The sequence below is a fragment of the Triticum urartu genome, chromosome 5A (assembly GCF_056163025.1).
Source record: "Triticum urartu cultivar PI428250 chromosome 5A, HENAU_Tu73, whole genome shotgun sequence".
In the NCBI taxonomy this organism is placed as follows: domain Eukaryota; kingdom Viridiplantae; phylum Streptophyta; class Magnoliopsida; order Poales; family Poaceae; genus Triticum; species Triticum urartu.
In genome coordinates this window covers 362462811-362483535 of record NC_141877.1, presented here as the reverse complement: position 1 = coordinate 362483535, position 20725 = coordinate 362462811, and positions in this window count along the sequence as shown.

The following is a 20725-nucleotide window of genomic DNA, read 5'->3' as shown; positions in this document are numbered from 1 at the left end:
GGGTTACTGGAACAAGACTCGATCTATGGTCGACTCAGGAGGTTAAAGCATTTCCTGCATGATAAGCATAAGAAATATATTTCACACCAATCAGACAGAATCACCACTCATCATACCTCACCATGCCTTACCGGACACAACCGTCTCGACGAAGAACTAGAGACAAGCTCGTGTCTACCCAAGACAGAGACTTTCCCGGATTCCTTCCGGTAGGCATGGAAGGCATACGAGGGTGATTACTATCACAACCATATCAAATTCCAACAGCACGGAATCATCAATATGCACTCATGAGTATGATCATATCATCACATAAAATAACGAATATTCCGAGTTAAGGTGGTGTTGTAACCGCATAAAACAACACACAACAATATTATGCCAGGGTTCAGAATGCTTGCCTTCAAGAGTATGCAAGTGTGGTGCACTTTTTGAAAGTTGCCTTCTCTCTCCAAAAATCCTATCTAAGAAAATTTAAATTAACACATAGTTTCAAAACAGTATTAAAAAGTTGCTTGGAAAATTTTCAAATAAATATGAAAATAAACTAGGCAAAATTTGAGAAACAAGAGAAAAGGAATCAAGTCAATTGGACTTATATTTAAAAAGTTATAGCCAGTCAAAGTTTAGTCAAAATCTGTTTTTAATAAAAATCAGAAAAAGAAAACGGTTCGGGGAGTAATACGTTTTCGAGGCAGAGAAGGCATACTTCTGCTTTTACGTCTTCACTTAAACCAGCGCGGGTCGTCGCTGGGTCACTGACAGTGGGTCCCTTGGGCCCACTGGTCAGGTTTAACCGGTCGCCCGCGCCTCCTTCCTCCTTTGTCCGAGCGGAGGCGGAGCTCCGGCGATCAACGCCGGCGATTGGTGGCTCCTCGCGGGGCTCCGACGGCAGGAACAGGTTCACTGCATTAGGACGATCCTCCCGGTGGTCGAGAGGGTCGCGGGGACGAAGGGAGTCGCCGGCGGAGAGCTCTGCGGCGGACGGCGTCTTTGGGAACAAATGGGTCTCGGCCTATGGTGGCTCCCAGTCGAAGCTGAGAGGTTGGGAGGCTCCGCACGGTCGAGGTGAGTCAAGTGGTGGCGCTGGAAGGGCTAGGGAGGCTCTGCTCGCGACGCACGGCACCGGAGCATGGCAGCGGCCGAATTGGCCAGAGACGAGGAGGACAGCCTCCCCTGTCGATTGCTGGCTATGGGAGTGCTAGGGGGATGGCTTGAGGTTGCCTGAGGGTCTGGACGAGCTCGGGGCCCCTTTTATAGGCGGTCGAGGTCGGTTCCGCGGCGGCCGGGGATAAGAACGGCGGCGAACCGCCGTTCTGTAGCCAGGGGGCGCGTGGCGGCGACAGGCGCTAGCGGACGTGCTCGTGGATAAGCTCGGGCTGTTCCAGAGGGCAGCTGGCGGGCTGGAGTGGCTTGGGCGGCGCCGTCCATGGCAGAGGCTGTCGGAGCGGCGGTGGCGGCTTGCGGTGGTGGCGCTGTGGGGCGCCAGGCGGTGGCCAGGGCGGCTCTGCGATGAGGAGGGGTCGGGCGCGTTGGCGGCGAGTGGCCAAGGGTCAGCACGGGCGCGGGGAGGGCGGCAGCGAGACGCGACGGCTCGGTGCGCGCGCGTGCAAAACGTGCGCTCTGGCCGCGCCTAGAGCACGCATGCCAGGCGTTCGACAAAATGCCAATGCGCTCTAGGCCTCTCTGATGCCTCTGCAACTAAACAAGACTAGGCTAATGATTATAAGAGAGCTAATAGACATGCTGGTTTTGTTGGGGAACGTAGCAATAATTCAAAATTTTCCTAGGTGTCACCGAGATCAATCTATGGAGTCATCTAGCAACAAGGGAGTGGATCTACATACCCTTGTAGATCGCGCGCGGAAGCGTTCAAGAGAACGGGGTTGATGGAGTCGTACTCGTCGTGATCCAAATCACCGATGATCCTAGCGCCGAACGGACGACACCTCCGCGTTCAACACACGTACAGAGCAGCAACGTCTCCTCCTTCTTGATCCAGCAAGGGGGAAGGAGAGGTTAATGGAGATCCAGCAGCACGACGGCGTGGTGGTGGAAGTAGCGGGATTCCAATAGGGCTTCGCCAAGCGCTGCGGGAGGAGGGAGATGTGTCATGGGAGGGAGAGGGAGGCGCCAGGGCTTAGATTGGGCTGCCCTCCCTTCCCCCCACTATATATAGGGCCAAGGGAGAGGGGGGAGGCGCAGCCTTGGCCCTTCCTCCAAGGAAGGGTGCGGCCAGGGAGGAGTCCCTCCTCCCCAAGGCACCTCGGAGGTGCCTTCCCCCTTTAGGACTCTTCCTTTTCCTTGACTCTTGGCGCATGGGCCTTTTGGGGCTGGTGCCCTTGGCCCATACAGGCCAAGGCGCACCCCCTACAGCCCATGTGGCCCCCCGGGGCTGGTGGCCCCACCCGGTGGACCCCTGGGACCCTTTCGGTGGTCCCGGTACAATACCGGTGACCCCGAAACTTGTCCCGATGGCCGAAATAGCACTTCCTATATATAATTCTTTACCTCCGGACCATTCCGGAACTCCTCGTGACGTCCGGGATCTCATCCGGGACTCCGAACAACTTTCGGGTTACCGCATACTAATATCTCTATAACCCTAGCGTCACCGAACCTTAAGTGTGTAGACCCTACGGGTTCGGGAGACATGCAGACATGACCGAGATGACTCTCCGGCCAATAACCAACAGCGGGATCTGGATACCCATGTTGGCTCCCACATGTTCCATGATGATCTCATCGGATGAACCACGATGTCAAGGACTTAATCAATCCCGTATACAATTCCCTTTGTCTATCGGTACGACACTTGCCCGAGATTCGATCGTCGGTATCCCGATACCTTGTTCAATCTCGTTACTGGCAAGTCTCTTTACTCGTTTCGTAACACATCATCCCGCGATCAACTCCTTGATCACATTGTGCACATTATGATGATGTCCTACCGAGTGGGCCCAGAGATACCTCTCCGTTTACACAGAGTGACAAATCCCAGTCTCGATTCGTGCCAACCCAACAGACACTTTCGGAGATACCTGTAGTGTACCTTTATAGCCACCCAGTTACGTTGTGACGTTTGGCACACCCAAAGCACTCCTACGGTATCCGGGAGTTGCACAATCTCATGATCTAAGGAAATGATACTTGACATTAGAAAAGCTTTAGCATACGAACTGCATGATCTTGTGCTAGGCTTAGGATTGGGTCTTTGTCCATCACATCATTCTCCTAATGATGTGATCCCGTTATCAATGACATCCAATGTCCATGGTCAAGAAACCGTAACCATCTATTGATCAATGAGCTAGTCAACTAGAGGCTTACTAGGGACATGGTGTTGTCTATGTATCCACACATGTATCTGAGTTTCCTATCAATAAAATTCTAGCATGGATAATAAACGATTATCATGAACAAGGAAATATAATAATAATCAATTTATTATTGCCTCTAGGGCATATTTCCATCAGTCTCCCACTTGCACTAGAGTCAATAATCCAGTTCACATCGCTATGTGACTAACACTCAAGGTCACATCCCCATGTGACTAACACCCAAAGAGTTTACTAGAGTCAATAATCTAGTTCACATTACCATGTGATTAACACTCGATGAGTTCTGGGTTTGATCATGTTATGCTTGTGAGAGATGTTATAGTCAACGGGTCTGAATCTTTCAAATCCGTATGTACTTCGCAAATCTCTATGTCATCTTGTAGATGCAGCTACTATGCTATATTTGGAGACATTTCAAATAATTGTTCTACTATACGAATCCAGTTTACTACTCAGAATAATCCGGATTAGTGTCAAAGTTTGCATCGGTGTAACCCTTTACGACGAACTCTTTTACCACCTCCATAATCGAGAAAATTCCTTAGTCCACTAGTTACTAAGGATAACTTTGACCGCTGTCCTGTGATCCATTCTTGGATCACTCTTGTACCCCTTGACTAACTCATGGCAAGGCACACTTCAGGTGCGGTACACAGCATAGCATACTGTAGAGAGCCTATGATAAAAGCATAGGGGACGACCTTCGTCCTTCCTCTTTCTTCTACCGTGGTCGAGCTTTAAGTCTTAACTTCATACCTTACAACTCAGGCAAGAACTCCTTCTTTGACTGATCCATCTTGAACACCTTCAAGATCATGTCAAGGTATGTGCTCATTTGAAAGTACCATTAAGCGTTTTGATCTATCCTTATAGATCTTGATGCTCAATGTTCAAGTAGCTTAATCCAGGCTTTCCGTTGAAAAACACTTTCCAAATAACCCTATATGCTTTCTAGAAATTCTACGTCATTTCTGATCAACAATATGTCAACAACATACACTCATCAGAAATTCTATAGTGCTCCCACTCACCTTTTTGGAAATACAAGTTTCTCATAAACTTTGTATACACCCAAAACTTTGATCATCTTATCAAAGCATACATTCCAACTCCGAGATGCTTACTCCAGTCCTTAGAAGGATTGCTGGAGCTTTGCATACTTATTAGCATCTTTCAGGATTAACAAAACCTTCCGGTTGTATCACATACAACCTTTCCTCAAAAATCGTCGAGGAAACAATGGTTTTTGGCATCCTATCTGCAAGATTTCACAAATAATGCAGTAATTGCTAATATAATTCCAACAGACTCTTAGCATCGCTACGAGTGAGAAAGTCTCATCGTAGTCAACTCTTTGAACTTGTCGGAAAACATCTTAACGACAAGTCGAGCTTTCTTAATGGTGACATTTACCATCATTGTCCGTCTTCCTTTTAAAATCCATCTGCACTCAACAGCCTTATGACCATAGAGCTGTTCTGTCAAAGTCTACACTTTGTTTCCATACATGGATCCTCTCTCGGATTTTATGGCCTCGAGCCATTTATCGGAATCCGGGCCCACCATCGCTTCTCCATAGCTCGTAGGTTCATTGTTGTCTAGCAACATGACTTCCAAGACAGGATTACGTACCACTCTGAAGTAGTACGCATCCTTGTCATCCTACGAGGTTTGGGAGTGACTTGATCCGAAGTCTCATGATCAATATCATAAGCTTCCACTTCAATTGGTGTAGGTGCCACAGGAACAACTCTTTGTGCCCTGCTATACACTAGTTGAAGAGACGGTTCAATAACCTCATCAAGTCTCCACCATCCTCCCACTCAATTCTTTCGAGAGAAACTTTTCCTCGAGAAAGGACCCGATTCTAGAAACAATCCCTTATTGCTTTCGGATCTGAGACAGGAGGTATACCCAACTGTTTTGGGTGTCCTATGAAGATGCATTTATCCGCTTTGGGTTCGAGCTTATCAGCCTGAAACTTTTTCACATAAGCGTCGCAGCCCCAAACTTTTAAGAAATGACAGCTTAGGTTTCTCTAAACCATAGTTCATATGGTGTCATCTCATCGGAATTACGTGGTGCCCTATTTAAAGTGAATGTGGTTGTCTTTAATGCCTAACCCATAAACTATCGTGGTAATTCGATAAGAGACATCATGGTATGCATCATATCCAATAGGGTGCAGTTATGATGTTCGGACACACCATCACACTATGGTGTTCCAGGCTGTATTAGTTGTGAAACAATTTCCACAATGTCTTAATTCTGTGCCAAACTCGTAATTCAGATATTCATCTCTATGATCATATCATAGATCTTTTATCCTCTTGTCACGACGATCTTTCAACTTCACCCTGAAATTACTTGAACCTTTCAATAATTCAGACTCGTGATTCATCAAGTAAATATACTCAACATCTACTCAAATCATCTGTGAAGTAAGAACATAACGATATCCACTACATGCCTCAGCACTCATTGGATTGCACACATCAAAATGTATTACTTCCAACAAGTTGCTTTCTAGTTCCATTTTACTGAAAACGAGGCTTTCAGTCATCTTGCCCATGTGGTATGATTTGCATGTCTCAAGTGATTCAAAATCAAGTGAGTCCAAACGGTCCATTTGCATGGAGTTTCTTCATGCATATACACCAATAGACATGGTTCGCATGTCTCAAACCTTTCAAAAACGAGTGAGCCCAAAGATCCATCAACATGGAGCTTCTTCATGCGTTTTATACCGATATGACTTACGTGGCAGTGCCACAAGTAGGTGGTACTATCATTACTATATTTTGGCATGAATATGTGTATCACTACGATCGAGATTCAATAAACCATTCATTTCAGGTGTAAGACTATTGAAGGTATTATTCAAATAAACAGAGTAACCATTATTCTCTTTAAATGAATAACCGTATTGCGATAGACATAATCCAATCATGTCTATGCTCAACGCAAACACCAATCTCGATGGTAGAGGGAGCGTATGATATTTGATCAACCTTGGAAATACTTCCAACACATATCGTCATCTCACCTTTAGCTAGTCTCCGTTTATTCCGTAGCTTTTATTTCGAGTTACTAACACTTAGCAACCGAACCGGTATCTAATACCCTGGTGCTACTAGGAGTACTAGTAAAGTACACATCAACACAATGTATATCCAATATACTTCTATTGACCTTGCCAGCCTTCTAATCTACCAAGTATCTAGGGTAATTCTGCTCCAGTGGCTGTTCCCCTTATTACAGAAGCACTTAGTCTCGGGTTTGGGTTCAACCTTGGGTTTCTTCACTAGAGCAGCAGCTGAATTGCCGTTTCATGAAGTATCCCTTCTTGCCCTTGCCCTTCTTGAAACTAGTGGTTTCACCAACCATCAACAATTGATGCTCCTTCTTGATTTCTACTTTTGTGGTGTCAAACATCACGAATATCTCAAGGATCATCATATATATCCCTGATATATTATAGTTCAGCACGAAGCTCTAGCAGCTTGGTGGTAATGACTTCGGAGAAACATCACTATCTCATCTGGAAGATCAACTCCCACTTGATTCAAGCGATTGTTGTACTCAGACAATCTGAGCACAAGTTCAACAATTGAGCTTTTCTCCTTAGTTTGTAGGCTAAGAAAATCGTCGGAGGTCTTATACCTCTTGACGTGGGCACGAGCCTGAAATCCCAATTTCAGCCCTCGAAACATCTCATATGTTTCGCGACATTTCAAAACGTCTTCGGTGCCTCAACTCTAAACCGTTTAACTGAACTATCACGTAGTTATCAAAATGTGTATGTCAGATGTTCGCAACATCCACAGACAACGTTCGAGGTTCAGCACACTGAGCGGTGCATTAAGGACATAAGCCTTCTATGAAGCAATGGGGATAAACCTCAGTTTACGGACCTAGTCCGCATAATTACTACTATCAACTTTCAACTAAATTTTCTCTAGGAACATATCTAAACAGTAGAACTGAAGCGTGAGCTACGACATAATTTGCGAAGACCTTTTGACTATGTTCAGGATAATTAAGTTCATCTTATGAACTCCCACTCAGATAGACATCCCTCTAGTCATCTAAGTGATTACATGATCCGAGTCAACTAGGCCGTGTCCAATCATCACGTGAGACGGACTAGTCATCATCGGTGAACATCTTCATGTTGATCGTATCTGCCATACGACTCATGCTCGACCTTTCGGTCTCTTGTGTTCCGAGGCCATGTCTGTACATGCTAGGCTTGTCAAGTCAACCTAAGTGTTTCGCGTGTGTAAATCTGTCTTACACCCGTTGTATGTGAACATTAGAATCTATCACACCCGATCATCACGTGGTGCTTCGAAACAACAAACTGTCGCAACGGTGCACAGTTAGGGGGAACACTTTCTTGAAATTATTATGAGGGATCATCTTATTTACTACCGTCGTTCTAAGTAAACAAGATGCATAAACATGATAAACATCACATGCAATCAAATAGTGACATCATATGGCCATCATCACTTTGCTCCTCTTGATCTCCATCTTCGGGGCTCCATGATCATCATCGTCACCGGCATGACACCATGATCTCCATCATCATGATCTCCATCATCGTGTCTCCATGAAGTTGTCTCGTCAACTATTACTTCTACTACTACAGCTAACGGTTAGCAATAAAGTAAAGTAATTACATGACGTTTATGTTGACACGCAGGTCATAAATAAATTAAGACAACTCCTATGGCTCCTGCCGGTTGTCATACTCATCGACATGCAAGTCGTGATTCCTATTACAAGAACATGATCATCTCATACATCACATATATCATTCATCACATCCTTTTGGCCATATCACATCACATAGCATACCCTGCAAAAACAAGTTAGACGTCCTCTAATTGTTGTTTGCATGTTTTACGTGGCTGCTATGGGTTTCTAGCAAGAACGTTTCTTACCTACGCAAAAACCACAACGTGATATGCCAATTGCTATTTACCCTTCATAAGGACCCTTTCCATCGAATCCGATCCGACTAAAGTGGGAGAGACAGACACCCGCTAGCCACCTTATGCAACTAGTGCATGTCAGTCGGTGGAACCTGTCTCACGTAAGAGTACGTGTAAGGTCGGTCCGGGCCGCTTCATCCCACAATGCCACCGAATCAAGATTGGACTAGTAACGGTAAGCATATTGAACAAAATCAACGCCCACAACTACTTTGTGTTCTACTCGTGCATAGAAACTATGCATAGACCTAGCTCATGATGCCACTGTTGGGGAACGTAGCAATAATTCAAAATTTTCCTACGTGTCACCAAGATCAATCTATGGAGTCATCTAGCAACAAGGGAGGAGTGGATCTACATACCCTTGTAGATCGCGCGTGGAAGCGTTCAAGAGAACGGGGTTGATGGAGTCGTACTCGTCGTGATCCAAATCACCGATGATCCTAGCGCCGAACGGACGGCACCTCTGCGTTCAACACACGTACGGAGAAGCGATGTCTCCTCCTTCTTGATCCAGCAAGGGGGAAGGAGAGGTTGATGGAGATCCAGCAGCACGACGGCGTGGTGGTGGAAGTAGCGGGATTCCAACAGGGCTTCGCCAAGCGCTGCGGGAGGAGGGAGATGTGTCATGGGAGGGAGAGGGAGGCGCCAGGGCTTAGATTGGGCTGCCCTCCCTTTCCCCCACTATATATAGGGCCAAGGGAGAGGGGGGAGACGCAGCCTTGGCCCTTCCTCCAAGGAAGGGTGCGGCCAGGGAGGAGTCCCTCCTCCCCAAGGCACCTCGGAGGTGCCTTCCCCCTTTAGGACTCTTCCTTTTCCTTGACTCTTGGCGCATGGGCCTTTTGGGGCTGGTGCCCTTGGCCCATACAGGCCAAGGCGCACCCCCTACAGCCCATGTGGCCCCCCGGGGCTGGTGGCCCCACCCGGTGGACCCCCGGGACCCTTTCGGTGGTCCCGGTACAATACCGGTGACCCCGAAACTTGTCCCGATGGCCGAAATAGCACTTCCTATATATAATTCTTTACCTCCGGACCATTCCGGAACTCCTCGTGACGTCCGGGATCTCATCCGGGACTCCGAACAACTTTCGGGTTACCGCATACTAATATCTCTATAACCCTAGCGTCACCGAACCTTAAGTGTGTAGACCCTACGGGTTCGGGAGACATGCAGACATGACCGAGATGACTCTCCGGCCAATAACCAACAGCGGGATCTGGATACCCATGTTGGCTCCCACATGTTCCACGATGATCTCATCGGATGAACCACGATGTCAAGGACTTAATCAATCCCGTATACAATTCCCTTTGTCTATCGGTACGACACTTGCCCGAGATTCGATCGTCGGTATCCCGATACCTTGTTCAATCTCGTTACTGGCAAGTCTCTTTACTCGTTTCGTAACACATCATCCCGCGATCAACTCCTTGATCACATTGTGCACATTATGATGATGTCCTACCGAGTGGGCCCAGAGATACCTCTCCGTTTACACAGAGTGACAAATCCCAGTCTCGATTCGTGCCAACCCAACAGACACTTTCGGAGATACCTGTAGTGTACCTTTATAGCCACCCAGTTACGTTGTGACGTTTGGCACACCCAAAGCACTCCTACGGTATCCGGGAGTTGCACAATCTCATGGTCTAAGGAAATGATACTTGACATTAGAAAAGCTTTAGCATACGAACTACATGATCTTGTGCTAGGCTTAGGATTGGGTCTTTGTCCATCACATCATTCTCCTAATGATGTGATCCCGTTATCAATGACATCCAATGTCCATGGTCAGGAAACCGTAACCATCTATTGATCAACGAGCTAGTCAACTAGAGGCTTACTAGGGACATGGTGTTGTCTATGTATCCACACATGTATCTGAGTTTCCTATCAATACAATTCTAGCATGGATAATAAACGATTATCATGAACAAGGAAATATAATAATAATCAATTTATTATTGCCTCTAGGGCATATTTCCAACAGGTTTGGCAAATCAAGCAGGTTCAAAATGCAAACTAGGGTTCATGCCAATTCTGTTCATGCACTCAAGGTGTCCGGCAGAATGCTATGGTCATCTAGGTATCTCTTGGGGTGGCCAAAAACTCCAGATCGTAGTCTCTTTAGATGATAAAGAGGGTGGCAAGGTTAGTTTGGCAAAACCAGAAACTTGTTAGTGCAAGTTTTGCAAATATTCAGTTCTGCACAGAAAATAAAAGGCATTGTTGCATGTACCAAAAATACTCCAATGGGTCCAATCTCCTAGACTTAAGGGTTTGGTAGGGTGTACTACAAGCAGGACAAAACTCAAGGCAACAAGAGCAAGAAAAAATATGGTTGCAATACAAATCACCAAGCTAGACCAGAATGAAGATGGGGATGATTTGCTCAATTTTTTCAAAGAACATCAATGGGTTTTTGCATAAAGTTGAATTATATACTCCTACTAACATCTCCCAACTTTGGTGGAATTTTTAAAGAAATATTTAAATAGGTTGCAGTGCAAACCACAAACTGATCCAAATTTGCAAACTTGAGGTAGGGCTCAAAACTTCCAAATGACTAAAAGAGGTTTTTGCATAGAAGTGATGTGGGAACCTCACATGACATCCCCAATTTTTGGTGGGGATTTTAAAGGAGTATTTGAAAGGGTTGTAGTGCAAATGGAACCCTAAAACTTATGAAAAACCATTTTTAAAGAAATAAAGCTCAGGAAAAATAATTATAGAAATAATTCCACTGATAAAAGAAATGGTCTTGGAAAGATATACAAGTTCAACAATATTTTGAAAGGTTTTCACTTGGGGTGAAAACTCCACAATATCAAAGAAAAGAGTAGTTCTGAAATCAAAAGATAAATCCAGAAAATAAAAAATTAATTTTCCATGGCAAAATTTTAATTAATAAATCATGGTTAAAATTTTGGGGTGTTACACATGTCCCAATGCAATATGCGTCTATAACCTAAGGCTAGTCATAGTGGGAGTAACTTAGGTAGTAACATAGCGCACCTCGAGAATTTTTTGCTTATGTGGCAAGTAGTTAATGAGAAGTAGTAACATAATATGTTATTGTAATATAGCGCTTTCCAAGACAACATGAGTCTACAAGCTATTAAATGAGGCCACATATGACACTAGTACTATGTTACTTTGCACTATGAAGATAGTAGCTTAGACTAGTGTCATGCATATGACACTAGTCTAAGTTACTCCCCACTATGACCAGCCTAATAAATGAATCTTTGCATATTACCACACTTAAGTTACTACCCACTATGAAGGTAGTAACATAATCTAGGGATATGTATATGTTACTAGTGTATGTTACTCTCCATTGTGGCTAGTCTAAGCAAAAACATACTCTCTCCATCCATCTATATAAGTCCTAACCCCAAATTTCATTTTCCATCTATACAAGGCCAAATGAGCTAACCGATGTGTCTCCCTTTTAATTCTCTCTTGCAAATCGTGTGTGGTCCATTCCTCGTGAAAATTCGCTGGCCACCACATTGATTTGTTTGCATGCATAACGCCACCATATTTTCAAGGGAGCAGCGAGCTCTATCTTTCAGCCAATGCATGCATCATTTGAGGAGTTATGATTGGGCATGCATGTAGAGAAGGGAAGAGATAAATTTGCATGCGGGGGATTAAGTGAGGTAGGCCAGCGTCTCGGCATTTAAAAGAGGTCGCATGCAAGATTAACACGGGACCCAAAATCTGGTTTGCCTGCGATTTGGTTGGTCAAATACTACTCCCAAAATCTGCTCCTCCTTCTACGCACATGCCTTGGTATGAGAGATTCAAAAGTTAGGCCCTATATAGATGGAAGGAGGGAGTAGGAGTATAATGCCATGCTTATCTCAGTCTTACAGGATTTTAGGTTGTTTGATTGGTTTGAGTGGACGTTGGAAATCCTACGAAAAATAGTAACAAAAAAACAATCAACAAAAAGAAAATCTTAACGATTCTAATCCTTCAAAATTCATATGAAAATCCTTCGAATCAAAGGAGCCCTTAGCCTCTTTAAAAATTGTAGACTTTACCAAAAATAAGTGGTGTGTCAACAAATTCTAGTGGTTGTTTTAATGGGGCCTATGATTTTAGAATTTTGACTAGCTCGGTCCAGTCAGTCTTTACATACAGTGGCGACGTTAGGCCCCAGGCAACTTGGGCTGCTGCCTGAGGCATGGAGGAGGAGCTCTTTAGGGTAACTACTATTTGGCAATGTAGCCACTAGTAGGAACAAAATTCCCTTTTTCCCTCTCGTTAGGGTTTGTTTCCTCTCGTCGCCTCCAGCGACGTTCAGATCATCTGTCCCTCCTCTCCCAGGAATCCGGCCACCCTTGCTCGGGCTGACTAAGGGGCCGTCCTGGACTACCACCCAGCCTTGGTAAGGATCGGGAACTAGGGAGGGAGTTAGGGTTTTTTTAGGTCATCTGCCTGGCCACCGAGAGATCGATCTCTCGTTGGATCGAAGACATGGAACGCAGCGATGAGTCGTCGGCGTCTACAGCCAAGGGGAAGAGCAAGGTGGAGGATCTCATGAAGGAGCTCGCGCTGCAGGAGGACGACCTCGATGATGTTGTATTCGAGGAAGATGGTGCCCCGGCGGATGAGGATATCCGCTGGATGATCCTGGTGGGTGTCCACATGGACAAGGGATTTAGTACCTACTGGTTCTTCCGTAATATGCGAATGGCATTGGATCTAGCCATGAAGGTTAAGATCGAAGCTCTGGAGGAGAACTTGTTCATGATGCAATTCAATTGTCTTGGAGATTGGCAGAGGGTTACCCAGGGTGGCCCATGGCACTTCCGGGAAAACCTGGTGATCATCGCACCCTGTGATGGATATTCCAAGCCATCGTCCATAGAGCTCTACAAGTTTGAGATTTGGGCACGCATAATTGATCTCCCTATAGCTTACCATGGCAAGGTTAAGGCCTTGGCCTCAAAAGTGGGAGAGTTTGTGGACTCGGAGCCTTCTTCCTTTGATTTCGAGGGAAACTTCTACAGTGTTAGAGTACGTCTGGATGTGTGCAATCCTCTCAAAAAAGCTACATCACTGATCCGAGGAGGTGAGAGGGAAGCCGTGAAATACGAGCGCTTGCCAGACTGGCCAAGTCTGTGGAATGATGGGACACGAGTTCAAGGAGCAGGGGAATGGGGTGCACCCTCCTTCTGCTCTGACTTTCAAAAACCTTCGTGCACCGGCGACTACTTCTTGGGGTACCCGTCATCGCAATAGCAATCAGAAGGGGGGAAAAGCAAGAATGGTAGGCTGATGAGAAGGGAGCTAGGGGGTCGGCTGTTGCAAGCCATTCAGAACACAAGGAAGACGACGTCGACATGGAAGCTGCTGACGCCAACCACAAGATGTCTTCTGATCAGGTGGTGGAGGCGCCGAAACACATAGCTGTAACCGGGCAGGAGCTCGCCCTAGTACCAAAGTCAGGTGGCGGTGTTGTTCCCCTCAGCCCCCACCAAAGTAGGACCCCAAGAGGTCAAAACTTGCTCTACAAAACGAGAAGAATGGCAATGGGGGACTCAAAAAGACCCCACTATGGGGAAAAACTTAGACGCGAAATCGGTGGCCTCCTCGGGGGAGGACCGCTGGGCGCAATGAATCTGATGTGCTGGAATTGTCGTGGGATTGGCAACGCCCTGACAATTCAAGAGCTACGCGAACTCACAAAAAAAGTTTGCCCCTAGAGTACTTGGCATAGTTGAAACACGGATCAGTAGTGTTAGAGTTGAAAATCTGAAAAGTACTCTAGGATAATGATAATTCTTTTGCTGTTGATTCCTCCGGCAGGAGTGGAGGCTTAGTTCTGTTTTGGAATAATGAAATAAAGATTAATATTTTGGGTTACTCGAAGTATCACATCGATGTGAAAATCAGTGATCTGGGTGGTGACCCGTGGCGTTTTTCCTGCTTTTATGGTGAGGCTCAAACTCACCACGTCAGCATACTTGGGATACAATGAAAAATTTATCCACGTTGAGTAACTTACCGTGGCTGTGCATGGGAGACTTCAACGAAGTTTTGAGGCATGACGAGCATGACGACATTGGCACTAGAAGCCAAGCCCAAATTCAAGGTTTTAGAGATGCAGTCGATGTCTGTGGTCTGGTTGATCTTAGTTTTAAGGGAACATGGTGGAACTTTGAAAAGAAAGTCACAGGAGGTACTTTTACCTGAGTCCGGCTAGACAGAGAACTTGGTACTCCTGAGTGGTGTGCAAGATTCCTTGCCGCGATTATCGAGCACCTCATAGTGGCAACCTCATATCGTTCCCCATTACTGCTACAGCTAACCCAACCACCAACCGGGAAGAGGCAGGAGAAGTTGTTTCGTTATGAGGTTATGTGGGTACACATCAAGATCTCAAAGACATAGTTCAGAATTCTTGGGAAGCTGAGGGCCATAATTTGTTAGCTATTGAGGTCCGAGCCAAGCTGGATGCTCTAGCAAATAATCTTGGTGAGTGGTTAAAGTCTACTTTTGGGAGTGTCAGAGGAGAGATACGGAGTTTGAAGGAAGAACTGGATCGCATGCGAGGTGATCCAGCGAGAGTGGCACTACAAAAAAAATACACTTCCGTGATGATACGTGTTTGTCAAAATAGGTCGCTTTTTTTGTCATGCATGTACATCCATGACAAATTTATGACAGAATCAAGATAGTCATACATGTGTTGTCGTAGAAGTGTTCCATGACATTACCAAAATTATCATCACGGAAGTGTCCACTTCCATGACGATAAATCGCGCGTCACAGAAGTGCTTTCGTCAAGGGTGACCGACACGTGGCATCCACCGTAACGGAACGCCGTTAAGCTATCGGGTCGGGTTTTGGATCCGATAACCCGTTAACAGCCCCGACCAATGGGGATTTTCCACGTGTAAAATCATCATTGGCTGGAGGAAACACGTGTCGGCTCATCGTTGGGACAGATGTCAACCACTCATTGGACGGAAGGCGCCTATGATATGTCGACACGTGGCACGGCCCAACAGAGGCCCATTCCTGTGAAAAGGCCGACCCATTTGACTTGGTCAAAAGCTGGCGGGCCGGCCCATGGAAAGCCTGTTAACGGCATGTTCAAATATAGCCCATTTACAGCCCGCTAACCCAAGGCCCGTTACACCCTATCCGAATTAGGCCCAGTAGCATCATCTGGGCCATCCAATATGATTCCAGCCCATTTTCACTTCTGGCCCATGTATGGCCCATGACGTCTTTCGGCCCATATGAGGCCCTATGTAACTCTTGGCCTACTAACGGCCCGTGGAGAAACTGGGCCGTAATGAACAGTGTATCACTTTACACCCATTAATGGCCCGTGGTGAAACTGGCCCGTAATGAACAGTGTATCACTTTATACCCATTAACGGCCCGTTATTCCGTTGGGCCGTTTCCAGCCCATGTTATCTTTCGGCCTTCTTAGAGCCCATTTATTCTTGGGCTCATTTTCAACATTCATTTACTTACGGCCCGTTACTGTCATTTTCTGCTTGTGGGCCAAATTCAGCCCGTGGTTACAGTCGGCCCGTTTGTGGTCCGTTAATACGTTGGGCCGATTTCATAGCATCATCAAATACGGCCTATTAACGATGGCCCGTTATGGTCGGCCCATGAACGGACGATTCCAACTCTAGCCCGTTTACGGCCATAATGCGGTCTGTTTGGCCCATGTTTGGCCAATCGATTATACGGCCCGTATAAGGCCCATTGATAATACGGCCCGCAGAAGGCCCATTGTTTCTACGGCTCATAGAAGGCCCATTGTTTCTACGGCCCATAGAAGGCCCACTGTTTCTATGGCCAGTAGGAGGCCCAGTGTCACTACAGTAAATATTAGCCCATGGTTATTGTGGCCTAGTTTTAAAAAATAGGTTATTGCAGCCACTAGCTAACCGCAAAAAAAGAACTGCAATGACTACAAGCAAACAAATAAACAAGACAACAAGGAAATAAATAAGCAAGCAACTAACGCTAGGCTATCACGATTATTACACATATTACATCCACTGGTCATCAAAGTTCGCCACCAGTGCAAATATAGGGAACAAAGCAGCATATCATATACACTGGTTGTCAAAGTTGGCGACCAGCGCAAATAAACGTCGCAGCAAAACAAATCCAGAACTGAAACCACTTCAGAAGATCTCAAGAAACAATATCCTGGGTACCCATAATGCTGGCAAGATGCTTAGCAAGCTTATTAACTTTCTCTTGTTTGGCGGTTAAATCCTCTAGCGCTTGCTGTTGCACCAGAAAATATGCATCTGAATTCTGCAAGGACTTCCTCAGTCCTTCAGCTTCCTGTCGCAGCACATCTGATCGATGTCTTTCAACTTGAAGTTGAGACTCAAGAAGACGAACTGATTCAGGCAGCGAGTTCGAAGAGCTTGTGCCAGCAGTAGTGGCCAGTAACTCGAACACTACATCAAGACAGGACTTTTGGGTTCCCTCACTGTCGTCAAGATAGTTTTTATCAGCTTTCTTGGAGACCAACAGGGATGTCTCACTATCTTGAACCTTATCTGCATTACTTCCTTTACCATTGGATAACGCGGTACTATTCTCCAATATTTTATCCGCATTCTAAAAGAGAAACAAGAAGACACATCACATGTTTACCATGTTGTATATGAAACTCATTTTGGTAAATGAGTTCAGTAGTAAAGTGGACAGGATAACAACATGAAATAAACATATATCTATGTACCATGGTCACTTTATGGTCTATACCATTCTAGTTTTTGTTGCCAAATCAAGATAGAGACACAGTTCAAATAATATTTGTTCAAGAGAAAGCAGAATAGACAGAATATACGTGTGGGTAACTATAGAGCAATAACAACACTTGTAATGTGCATGACATGAGAACATAACTGTTTATTCAATTGAAACTGAAATCAACATAGAGCAGGTTACAACAGCAAACCAGTTAAAGAAACAGGTTTAAAACATACCTGTTGCGCCATTGGAGTTTCAATTCCATCCTTCAAATTTGAAAATAGTTGGTATGAGTAAATACAGTCATGCAAGAGCAAAGGAGTATGAACCATAGCTACAGAACCTGACCTGAAAACAAATCTTCTTCTCCTTTAAGCGTTGAGTTGGGATTCGGAGTGGTGGTCCTCGTGCTTTGGGCACTGAAGTTCCCTTACTAACTGCTCGTGTTTGGGTGCTCTGTGGTGGAGACGGTGCTGTGTCAACTGGAACTGGGTTACTATCTGCCGGGGTTGGGGTTAGAAGGGGTGTAGCTGGTTCTCTGTCCAACTGGGTAGGGGTACAATCTGTGAGAGTCTGGGTTATGTGTGGTGGATCTGGTCCTTGGGCAAGTACAACCATGGTTCTATCTGCATCAACTGGTAGCACTATCTTTTTTGAAGACCGTGTTGTTATTCCCTTAGATACTGCCATCACGCTCTCCAATTCAAATGGCTGATAAACAAGAAAAGTAATTGAAAGTATAGACATTGTATGATAGACAGGTGCAATGGATAGTGGGGAATAAAAGAGGGCATGAAATAATTCATATTTATGTTGTCTAACCAAACAGGATAGCATGACACAATTTCACATATATGATGGCTAACTAAACAGGATAGCATGACACAATTTCACATTATGATGGCTAACTAAAAAAGATGGAAAGACATAGTTCAAAATATGAGACTATGTAAACAGGATGACATGACATAACTATATAATGTGTTTATTAAATAGGTTGGCATGCCATAATTCACATACATTCACGGATAGAATGCCATAATTCAAAATATGATGACTGTAAACACTAAATGGGATGAGATGATATAACTATATGATGTCTTTATTAAATGGGTTGCCATGCCATAATTCAGATAGATGATGTGTATGTACTATGTAAACATGATGGCATGATATAATTCAAATATATGATTTATATAGTAAGCAAGTAAGCAGATGGCAATCCATATATGATGTAAAAACTAAGCAATGCAAGACAACATGCATGACATGGGTAATATAACCCTACCAAGTTTGAGCATAGACCTCAAGGGGAAAATAGGACTGGTCATCAGTCTCTGAATCCTCCTCTGAGGAGCTCTCTGTAACCAGCAAGATGTCTGCTTCAGCAGGTAGCATTGTCTGCTCTGAATACCTTGTTTTCACTCCAGATACTTCCATCACCGCTTCAAATGGCTGATGCACAGGAAGAGTAGTTGAATATACAAACGTTGTCGCCAAATGGAACACGTAATACAAAAAATGATAGCATGATATAATTCACATACATGATGATTGGCTAAACAACATGGCATTGCATAATTCACATATATAATGCCTTTGCAACAAGATAGCATTGTATAATTCACATATATAATGTCTTGCAACAAGATGGCAATGCATAATTCACATATATGGTAATTAGACACTGAACATGTGGCATTCACACAAAGCATGTCTAAACTAATCAAATGACATAGCAATGCGAGACACCATATGCACGATATGAGCAACATAACCCTGCCAAGTTAGAGCATACACCTCGGGGGGGGGGGAATAGGACTGGTCATCTGTCTCAGAATCCTCCTCTGAGGAGCTATCCGTAACCAGCGAGATATGCGCTTCGTCAGATAGCATAGTCTGCTCTGAAGACCTTGTTTTCACTCCAGAATTTGCCATCACCGTGTCAAATGGCTGATGCACACGAAGAGCAGTTGAATGTAATAACATTGTTGACAAATGTAATATGTAACGGAAAAAAGGATGGCCTGATATAATTTACATATAAGATGACTGGCTAAGCAGGATGGCATTGCAAAATTCACATATATGATGCCTGGCTAAACAAGATGGCGTTGCATAATTCACATAAATGATGAATAAACTAAACAGATGGCATTTGCACAAAGGATGTCTAAACTAAGCAGATGACATATTTGATGTATAAAGTAAGCAATGCAAGACACCATATGCATGATATAACCAACATCAGCATGCCAAGTTAGAGCGAAGACCTCAGGGGGTAAATAGGAGTTGTCTTCTCCTTCTGAATCCCCCTCAGAACAGATATCTTCCTCTCGATTACAATCCGAAATGCGTGGAGGGGGGGCTGCCTTTGCGCCTAACATGGAGCGACGTCGGCATGAAATTTTATTGCCACACAAGGCTCGTCTCTTTTGCTCTACATGTTCAGTTCTATTGTTTACAATAACTGTCATGCATAGGAATAAAACATAGTGAGATTATGTAAGGAGTGCATGCAGAAATCCAGAGTCATGGTAGCAACCTGTGGATAGACCCAAAACCAATAATAGCAGGCAGATAATGGCTTCAGTTAAAAAATACAGATAATGGCTTCTTTACTATTTGTTTCCCACCCAACATGAAACTCATAGTAGACACCGGAGATTAACCAGATAGTAGATAGATACTATTGATAGTGGCCCCGATATGTACCCCACAACCATTTAAAAACTCAAGTTTGACCATTAGTTTGGAGCTGACTCAGAGTCTAATCGGTGAACAGGACGATAAAGTAGCATGTAATATTAAGCGATGCATAACGTAAGCAGACACGAAAGAGTGCGACCTCTCTTGCGGACCCGTGTAGTCCTCGAGGTCATCTGCTTGCTTGATGATGGTAGTGCAGTTTTCATGGCTGCCAGCGGCGGGAAAGAAGATCTGAGGCGGCGAAAGACAGTCTGGAGGCCGGATCCCTGTTGTGCTGGACCCTTCTGTCGTTGGAGCAGCTGAGCTGGGGTGGACGACAACGCAGCAGGAGTGGGACAAACCACGCAAGGTTTTCTTTGACAACTATCTGTAAGAGAAATAATTCTGTAAGGGCTCGTTTGAATTGGAGGATTACAACAATGCAGGGTGGGAAATAGACAGGAATAGGATAGGAATGCACGTGCAAAATAGAGAATTTAAAAACACAGGATTTCTTCCAATCTTGGTGTTTGATTCACAACAATTGGAAGATCACAGGATGCAAAGAAGCATGGTGAGATTAAGTCAAACCACAAGAAAATGTACGGTTATAATGCTATTATGCTACTATCTCTTAGTCTTGTGCTTCATGAATAGGAATTTGAAAAGGAGGACAAGTGAAAATTAAAATTCCTACATTTTTTCTTTCAAGGAGACACTAAAGGAACAAATCTGTGTGCTCAGTGGACAATATATATAACATGTAGAGTAAAAAAGAGATGCAACAAGTGTACAACCTCTTTGGCGAAGCCATGTCGATCTCAGCGTGATTGGGTTGGCCGGTGAGGATGCTCTGGCTGACTTGGCTGTCAGAGGAGGGGAAGAAGATCTTAGGTGTCTGGAGATGGAGCCCGAGGTACTGCTCCGATGTGATGGAGGGT